General features: G+C 40.9%; 1 non-coding gene across 1 annotated transcript; it reads left to right on the top strand.

The window, feature by feature from the left end:
• The first annotated feature begins 3930 nt into the window (after positions 1 to 3930).
• On the top strand, positions 3931 to 4012 carry Trnal-aag (transfer RNA leucine (anticodon AAG)). The gene has a single exon. It is a non-coding gene; the product is annotated as a tRNA-Leu (tRNA).
• Positions 4013 to 7397: the final 3385 nt, after the last annotated feature.

Raw genomic sequence — 7397 nt, 5'->3', positions numbered from 1 at the left:
AGAACGAGTTTTGTCAGCAACTGCTTCGCGAGGTGAGGTCTTCAACTCCGTCACAGGCTGACGCCACGGCTGCTGCCATCGCTGCGGCTGCTACATTCGCTTCAGTTAATGGTAACTTTGCACAATGTACGGCTCGTTACAGCGGCAGCAAAGAAGAGCATCTAGAAAGCTTCGTGGATAACATCGAAAGTTACAAGTCGTGCATGCATATTACGGACGAAAATGCTGTTCGCGGTTTGTCGCTACTGCTTACTAAGGATGCAGGAGTTTGGTGGCAAGGTGTAAAATCACAAGTAAGGACGTGGGAAGATGCGCTCGATAAGCTGCGAAGTGCTTTCGGCGAGCGACGCCCTCCTTTTGTAATATACACAGAGCTTTTCTCTTTGGTTCAAGGTGAACAAAATACGGAGATATTTGTTTCTAAAGCCAGAGCATTGTTAGCTAAGTTGCCACCAGAAGACCTTAGCGAGCGAGTCCAAATAGATATGGTATTCGGGCTCTTAGACCGCCGCATACGAAAAAGGTTAAAAAGAGAAAAGATAGATACGTTTGATACTTTGTTGAAACATTGTCAAAGTATTGAAGATTCACGCAAAGAGAATCATGTACCCGTTGCAGCAAAGAAGTCGAGCGATCGTCAAAGTACTACGGCAGCGAGCATTTCGCCGAATCGCGCAAGGTCGCGCGCCAGCGGTGCGAGCGACGTTGCTACGCAACGCGCCGCCGACGAGGCCAACGGCGCCAACGCTTCAACGTCGCGTGCGTCGTCGCCGGGTTCTTCCGATCAAGTTGACGCCAAACCACGTCGTTTGTTTTGCGTTTACTGTCGTCGCGGCGGGCACAGTAAAGACAATTGTGAAAGGTTAAATAAAGGTGAAAAAAGTGATAAGTGCGTAGAAAATAAAGTCGTTGAGAAAGTTACGTGTTACGGTTGCGGTGCCCCTGATGTTATTCGGTCTAAGTGTCCTAATTGTAACTCTAAATCGGGGCTGTCGTTTTATTCGCTCGACGTAGTATCCTGTGACGTCGACGGCGCCGCCAACCCGCGTGAGGGCGGGTCGAGCGGACACGACTCGTCGCAACCTGCATCACCGCCGCCCGACGCCGTGACGGCGCAGGTACGGGGCGGCGAAACTTCCGGCGTACGGCTCTGCGAAAGTCCTGCGCGTGCTCGCGAGTGTTTGCGAGAACGCGATACTTACGCCGCCGGTCACGGGGCAGCGGCGGCGCCTGCGCCAGGGACAAGCGCCGCGCCGACCGCTAACCCCTCGCCTGCGCACTGTGGAGGAGGTAACCCTACGCATGCCGTGGGTGATTTTAGTTACGTACAAGCTTTATTTTGTAATGATGAAAGTCAAAATGTGTCTTGTAGTAATGTTAGTCAAACTTTATTTTGTAATGAAAATCAAGTTTGTGGTGATAATGTTAATGTTTGTCAGGTCAGTGTCAAGGCTTCTCCCCGTCCTATTATGATTATAAATATTCTTGGGGCGAGTGGCTCAGCACTTGTTGATCCTGCGGCTAAGGCTAGTGTTGCCGGTCACACGTTATACGCTTTCCTGCGAAGTAAAGGACACCCGTTAGTGTCGTCAACAATGAGTGTTAGGTTGGCAGACGGTGTTAGTAGGGATATGACTGTACTCACCGCGGAGGTGGAGGTGACACTGAAACACAAGACAAGAAAAACTAGTTTTGTGATTTTTCCTGATGCCGTTAGTAACGAGTCTCTCCTAGGAATAGATTTCCTTAAGGATTTCGGTTTAATCGTTGATTTTCGCGACGATCTTTGGTATTTCGCTGAGAATAGTAAACAAAAGTATGGGTTACAGTTTGAAAGCGTGTCATCTCCAGCTCTGTGTATTGCTGCTTTAGAGGTACTTCGGGAGGACGAAGCCACTTTGTTCGGTGCGCAACAACACGAGTTGCTTGCCCAGTTGCCCCCTGAAAACAAGGACCTGTTTGAGCTAGGGGGAGGGCTAACTTTTTATCCAGAGCACAGGATCGACGCGGGCGACCGTGCGCTTATCGCGGTGCCGCCTTGTCACGTCACGCCTGCCAAGAAGGAGGTCATGCAAGCGGAAGTAGAGAAGTTGCTGGCGGATGTCATAAAGGTTAGTTATGATTTGAGAGCCGTCCTCGACAAGGAAAACATTGTTCCTCAGGTTACGCCATATCTTCGCTCGCTTATTAGTTCCCTGTCAGCGGTACGAGATCGGGTAGAAGCTCAGCAAGACAGGCGTAAGGAACTCGCTGACAAGTCTCGTCAGCAAGGTGACGTATTTGACTTCGGGGACAGTGTCCTCATTAAGTCACGTGTTCTTAGCAATGCAGCAAAGAACGTCTCGGCCAAGTGTGTGCCGAAAAAGGATGGTACTTACCAGGTTGTTAAGAGGGTTAGTCCTACAACTTACCTGGTCGCTGTTCCTGACTCACCCGGTGAGGTTCTGGGCAAGTATCACTCCTCTCAGCTCGTTCGATTTAATAGTAGAGATGATGTGCTTCCTTCTCCCGTAGTGCCTAAACGAAATAGAGGTCGTCCACGTAACCGAGACCAGAGTGTTGTGCGAGTCCATGGACGTGGGCGTCTTCATGAACTCGAGGGGGAGTCTATAGCGTGTGACAGAGACAGCACGCCCACGCGTGCGTTAGAAAGGGATATCACGCCTTGTGAGCGTCTTCCCAAGAGAACCAATCGAGGTCGACCCCGGCTCGCTTCTTAACAGCTTAAGCCGCGGGTCAACTTATAATGGGCGCGTGCGCCGCCAAGTTGTATCGCGTGATCGCTGAGGGCGCTGCGCGCGAGTTAGTTCGGTAGCCGAGATCTTGGTGTACAAACGTATGCGCGTATCCGACCCTACGACCGATCATAGTTTTGTTCAATTGTAATAATTTTAGTATTTTAAAGTATAGTGGACTGTTGTGTATCGTAAACCGTGTCTTAAGTTTAATAAACTGTTTAACTTCAGTGCCGGTTATTCTTATTATACCTACACCCGCTATAAAACTTATATCGTGACTTTAATTTATTCCTGTAGGGCTATGATGGCCGGCTCTTTATCATTTGTCACCATTGCTGTCACGTTCTAACAAATATGTAAGTGCGAAAGTGACGCATAGCATGACAGGTGATAAAAATACGACCATGATAGCTGGTCAGGTTACATTGTGATTGTCGTTAGACGCGAACACGCGGCCGGATTGTGAAAACTTATACCTACTTTATTAGAACTTTATTTTGTCACCAGCATTTAGTTATCCGATCAGTCTGCAATTCTACTAAATACCCTTTCAACTTAGGACACTTTTCAGTAACAGTACGCTTATTTTTGATTGCCATACAACGAGTAGGTACATTTGGTAAAATGTGTACAGAAGTAATTTTAGCAGTCCAATACACTTGTATTATATGTATATCTAAATAAATTTTAAAGACCTAGCTTTTATTCTATGTAAGATTCAACCATTAAAAAAATATAAATTAATAAATATGGATCAATTTAAAATACCTTGAACAGAGCACGTAATTTTGGGGTATTTTTATCATAAATTCTTTTAAATATTACTTATATAAAATTATGCAAAACTGAGACACTAAATTACGTTGAATTATATAGTAAGTAATGTATCATAAAATAAGCTTTTAAACCATGTATGTGAATAATAAGGGAATTGTATCTATAACATTTTTAGTAAAAACCTTTGTGACAGAATTTATGGACCGACTACGTATGACAATATTAACTTACCAGTTCAATAAACAAATGTAAATCTATAAATAAATGATGATACATTATTCAAAACAAATGTTCATTTATAGCAAGTACAAAACAGAGGAGACCTAATCTATTATCAGGTTCATTCAAAATGGGGACAGATAAAGATAGAATGACTAAAGGCAACTGAACGCCTATTTCGACACGGCTCACAACAGGTAGCGTGGCCGAGCGGTCTAAGGCGCTGGTTTAAGGCACCAGTCTCTTCGGAGGCGTGGGTTCGAATCCCACCGCTGCCATTATCTTTTTTACTTTTTTATTATAGCTCTATTTTATTGTTATTTTTATAGCTGGTCAACCAAATCTTGTGAAGTAAAAAAAGGCGCGAAATTCAAATTTTCTATGGGACGATATCCCTTCGCGCCTACATTTTTCAAATTTGCCGCCTTTTTCTACTGTCAAGATCTGGTTGACCAGCTATATATTAAGTAGATATTAGTTAAGTGAAAGGTATATTTAGTAGCAAAACATAATTTGGAATGACGGTTTCTATCAAAGCTTATTCAATGATTATTTGATAATATTCGAAATAGTAAAAAAAAAACAGCAGCATTTTATTATTTATCTGCTAATAAAAGTGCCACTACCGACAAAAATACCAGATATTTATTTTTATAAGGGTATCAAACTTCCAACCTTGTAGCCAAAATACATACATATATGAATAGTAATATTTTGTTTCAACTTTGAACATTGGACCTTTTATAAGTTAATAATGATAATAATTAATTATAATTTTGCCATTTATTTCCAATAGAAAACGATACATCATGCATGATTCATTATAAAAAACATTAATTTATACTATTTACATTTTTCAGTAAATTAATCTAATTATGACCTACAAAACTAAAACTACTACTTAAAAAAGGAAAACTAAAAATCTATATCTAAAGAGGGCCCCTGGGGCATAATACCAAAGATACTGGCAGCATTTCCTCGCTGAATTGCAACGCTTATTCGTTGAGCGAGGAAGCTGCCAGCTCTTTTGCCCCAGTGACCTCAACCAGCCGTTTGGCCAAATATGTAAATAGATTTTGAGCTCCCGGACCCCACGGACCTAATTTTATGTAACTATATTATTTTTAGTGTCCGACCGAAACATGTTTTTTTGCCGAAACCGAAACCGAAACCGAATGTTCGGCTTTGGCTCTAGTTTCGGCCGAAACCGAAACCGAAACCGAAATGTGACAGGGGCTCCGCCACGGCAATGACCTTCGATCTGAATCCCTTAGTTTTCTTATGTTTTTTGTAGCTTACCATATTAACAGCAATATAAAGTGTCATTCAATAGAACTTGCGAACTATGTACACAAAACTTACTAGTAATTTGACATTCAGTGTCAATTTTAGTATGGCGGTTTGTTTACATAGTTAGCAATTTCTATTGAATGACATTTTAGTATTCCATATTTACTTCAAAGTTCATTGTCTTCGAGATATTTGCCATCAAAGTTGAACAATTTATGTGTCTGATATTAAAATCAATTTGTTAAAACATTTAATTATACCTAAACCGCTAACGAGTAATATTACACAAATAATCCACATTTATTTTTATTGTAATAGTTTTCTTATTATTCCCTTGAGCGCTGGTGGCCTAGCGGTGAGTAAGAGCGTGCGACTTTCAATCCAAAGGTCGCAGGTACAAACACTACAAACCCCGGCTGGTACCAATGAGTTTTTCGGAACTAAAAAAAAACTTATGTACGAAATATCATTTGATATTTACCATTGAGGAAGCCGGACTAGCCCGATAAAGCCTAGTTTACCCTCTGGATTGGAAGGTCAGTCTGATGGCAGTCGCTATCGTAAAAACTAGTGCCGACGCCAATTCTTGGGATTAGTTGTCAAGTGGACCCCATGCTCCCATGAGCCGTGGCCAAAATGCTGGGATACCGCGAGGAAGATGATGAGTTTTCTTATTATTCCCTAGCCCAGGCCCAGTAACATGCGACAGACTGATTAATTTCTATATACATAAATCAGTAGACTAGGTATATGTATTAATACTATTAATATTGTTGTCCTACTTGTTCCACAACTTTTGGTCTTTGTCACATAGTTTAGTTTCATAGAACGAAGTACCATTGCGTATGTTTCGGCCCGGCCGAAAGGTTCGGCCGTTTTTTGGCCGAAACCGAAACTACGGCCGAAACATGATTTTTTGGCCGAAACTGGCCGAAACCGAAAACGAAACCGAACCTTCGGTCGGACACTAATTATTTTATGTCATTTTTTTCGATTACCTATATTATATGTACTGTTATCTTATTGAAATATTTATTAATTTATATTGCGATTATAATAATTTAAATTCTATTGGATGTCCATTTATGGACATAGGCCTCCTCCATACTGTAGTGTGTATATTACACCATACCCACACACATACATGCGCATAGGTACTATAGTATTTAAGGCCTTGTAAGTGTTATTTAATGCATTATACGTTTATACTCGAACCTAGTTGTTTGTCTCAACGCCCATCCCTACATGGCGACCCTGCCAGTGCGGCCTCGTGCTGCACTGGCGGTGCGCTGCGCCAGCCAGAAATAATGGCCGTTGTCCTTGGTGAAAAATATTGGACCATTTGAATGAAAAGGGGAAGTTAATAAAAAAAAATGTAATATAATAAAAGGACTAATACAAGAAAAAGTGAAAGTGTAAGGTTGAAAGACTAATAGAACTTTGGTTTGGTGTTTTACGACAAATAAACATTATGTGTAATGTGGACGTAACTAAATAGTATAAGTGTTAAAATACATATATTAATATTTAAAATTGGACAAGTGGCAAAAAACCAGAAGTGGAAATGGACTAAAATAAAACAAATTATATTTTTTTAAATAAAAGCCTGTGAAGCTGGAAGTTGCAGCAGGGAGCTTGTTCGCGTCCCGGGACCCAGACGTGACCTTGCTGGAGATGGAGTCGAGGAGAATGGCGTGTGATATGAGTTGTCCCGGTCCCGCCACAACGGAAATGGAATTGAGAGATTTGGGGAAAGCCAGGAGCAGTATGACTATTTTAGGTTCTAAGCAGTTGACTTGGTTGATGTTGATGACATTCTTTTTTTTTCGGGGAAACGTCGTGTTATATTCAACAGTTATTTTAAATTTCTTTTTCGTTGGTTGTAATATTAGCAATTGCTATCTTGGATTTTTAAACAGTGTTTTTATATAGTTTCTCAATAATAATTTCCCTAGTTTTTGTTGATGTGTGTTATTTTTTTTTATTAAATATGTATGCTTGATGACGAAATAACAATATGGTTAAAGGAATGGCACATATTCATAACGTTTCCTAGCTCCAAGTAAATTGAATGTATAGGTAATTTAATCTCATTTTAATATTTCGTGTTTTTATTTCATCTGTTTAACTTAACAATAGAACTTTTCTACACTTAGATACAATATTTGTCATAGCCTACAAATGAGGCGCGCCATCCGCGGCGCGTGTTCACATATAAGGAATTGGTATGTAGCTTCTGTTATTACATCTCAAATTTCATAGTCGTCGTGCACTGTTTTGAATCAAATATTTTTTTTGTTGTAATATTAAAGTTAAAAAGTAGAAAGAGTACTTAACACTTAGCACACTTATATTTTAAAATTTAAGAATGCG

The sequence above is a fragment of the Cydia amplana genome, chromosome 16 (genome assembly GCF_948474715.1).
Source record: "Cydia amplana chromosome 16, ilCydAmpl1.1, whole genome shotgun sequence".
Lineage (NCBI taxonomy): Eukaryota > Metazoa > Arthropoda > Insecta > Lepidoptera > Tortricidae > Cydia > Cydia amplana.
The sequence above is the reverse complement of the archived record's forward strand: the minus strand, read 5'-3'. Positions and strand labels throughout refer to the sequence as shown.